This window comes from Elephantulus edwardii, unplaced genomic scaffold (genome assembly GCF_000299155.1).
Source record: "Elephantulus edwardii isolate Elephantulus edwardi_28Jun2011 unplaced genomic scaffold, EleEdw1.0 scaffold00009, whole genome shotgun sequence".
In the NCBI taxonomy this organism is placed as follows: domain Eukaryota; kingdom Metazoa; phylum Chordata; class Mammalia; order Macroscelidea; family Macroscelididae; genus Elephantulus; species Elephantulus edwardii.
In genome coordinates, this window is record NW_006399759.1 from 24,921,316 (window position 1) to 24,924,105 (window position 2,790).

Genomic DNA, 2,790 nt, shown 5'->3' on the forward strand with positions numbered 1-2,790 from the left:
ACTTATTATTGTTGTAAGCTGTCAACGAGTTGTCTTCAGATCATAGCAAAAAAAAAAAATAGATAGATAGATAGATAGATAGATAGATAGATAGATAGATAGATAGATAGTTGATTGGTCCTGCATAATCCTCACAATTGCTAGAATGTTCAAGTCCATTGTTTCAGCTATTTGCCAATCCATTTCATTGAGGGTCCTCTACCTCATGACTTGATGTTCTATCCAAAGAGGGAAAGAGTCAGAAAAGGCTCTGAATATTTTTCAAAACATTAAAAGAAAAAATATTTCAAGTCAATTTGTTGTGGTGGTTATGTGCCATCAAGTTGCTTGTGACTCATAGCAACCCTATGTACAAGAGCCCTAAATGCCCTATTCTGTGCCAACCTCGTCATCTCTGACACATTCATTCCCACCACCCCAATCACAGAATTGATCCATCTCATCAAGTGTCTTCCTCTTGTGCACCGTCCCTCCACTCTCTCAAACATGATGTCCCTCCCCAAGGACCACTACCTCCTTGCAACATGCCCAAAGTATGTCAGATGAAGCTTCAGAATCCTTGACTCCAAGGGGCATTCTGGCTTCACCCTCTCAAGGACAAACCTGTTTGTTCTCCTAGCAGTCCATAGTATATTCAACACTCTTCTCCAGCACCACAGCTCAAAGGTATCAATTCTCTTTCTATCATCCCTAGTCACTGTCCAACACTCTGGTACAAGCACGTAATTGTGAAGTCTATAGCCTGGATCAGGCACACCTTAGTCTCCAGCCTGATGTCATTTCTCTTCAGTACTCTTGAGAGGTCCTTCACGGCTTACTTTCCCCGGTGCAATTCATCTCTTGATGTCCTGGCTGCTGGTACCAAGAGTTTTAACTGTGGAGCCAAGTAAACAAAAACTGTTAACTATCTCAATCTCTTCACCATCCATACTGATGCTGCCAATTGCCCCAGCGATGAGAATCTTTGTTTTCTTAATGTTGAGCTTCAATCCATATTGAAGGCTGCAGTCCTTGACCTTCTGCAGCAAGCACTTCAGGTCCTTCTCAGTTTCAGCAAACAGGGTTGTGTCATCCGCATAAGCAGGTTGTTGATGACTCTTCCTCAAATCCTGATGCCACATTCCTCCTCATACAGACCAGCATCTCGGATGATCTGTTCTGCATACAGATTGAAAAGGTATGGAGATAAAATACATCCCTGCTGGACCCCCTTCTTGATTTTGAACCATTCAGTGTCTCCTTGCTCTGTTCTGACAACTGCCTCTTGGTCCAAGTATAGTTTTCGCATAAGCACAATCAAATGTTCTGTGACTCCCATTCTTCTCAGAGTCAACCATAACTGCTTGTGATTCACACAGTCAAAAGCCTCTGTATAGTCAATGAAGCACAGAGAGACAGTCTTCTAGTATTCTCTGCTTTCTGCCAAGATCCATCTAACATTAGCTATAATATCCCTAGTACCACAACCTATTCTAAGCCTGCACATCTGGCAGTTCTCTGTTGACATATTGTTCAAACCGTTTTTGGATAATTTTCAGGAGAATCTTGCTTGCATGTGATATTAATGATATTGTTCGATAACCCAAAAGCACAAGATTCAAATCCAACAGCTGTTCCATTACAGAAAAATGGACAGTCTCCTTCAGTGTGATTTACTGCCCCTGACAACTCATTGGAGAGTCAGCTATGAGTCAGTTCTGACCCGAGGGTTTATTGTTGTTATGTGCCATTGAGTTGGTTGCAACTCACAGCAACCTTATGTACAACAGCCCTAAACCCTGCTCTATCCCTTACCAATCTTACTGTCTTTGACACCTCAATCCCCATTACCACAGTGACTGAATCAATCCATCTATCTCATCAAGGGTTCTTCTCTCCTGGACTGTCCCTCCACCCTCCCAAGCATGATATCCTTCAAGGACTGATTCTGCCTTGCAACATGTCTAGAGTATGTCAGATAAAGCTTCAGAATCCTCATCCCCAAGGAGCAGCCTGGCTTCACCCTCTCAAGAGGAACTTGTTTGTTCTCCTAGCAGTACATAGTATATTCAAAACTAGTCTTTGCTTCCTATTCATTGTCCAGCTCTCTGACACATAGCAAGTAACTGCAATGACCATGGCCTGAATCAGGCACTCCTTAGTTTCCCGACTGACATTGTTGTTCTTCAATAATTTGGAGAGGTCTCTGACAGCAGACTTTCCCAATGCAATTTGTCTTTTAATTTCCTGGCTGCTGGTACCAAGAATGTTGATTGTAGAGTCAAAAACACCGAAGCTGTCAACAATCTCAATGTCTTCACCATCTATCATGATGTTGCCAATCGGCCCAGTGGTGAGAATCTTTGTTTTCTTGCTGTTGAGCTTCAATCCATATTGAAGGCTGCAGTCCTTGGCCTTCTGCAACAAGTGCTTCAGGTCCTCTTCAGTTTGAGCAAGCAGGGTTGTGTCATCTGCATAACACAGATTGTTGATGAGTCTACCTCCAGTCTTGATGCCACACTCTCCACCATGTAATGTTTCCTTGCTCTGTTCTGATGACTGTCTCCTGGTCCAAGTATAGGTTACACATAAGCACAATCCATTGTTCTGGGATTCCCATTCTTCTTAGAGTGAGCCATAATTTTTTGTGATCACACAGTCAAAAGCCTTTACATAGTCATTGAGACACAGATAGACATTCCTCTGGTACTCTTTGTTTTCAGCCATGATCCATCTAACATTAGCTATAATATACCTAGTGCCACAGTCTCTTTTAAGTCCAATCTGCACTTTGGGCAGTTCTCTGTTGAT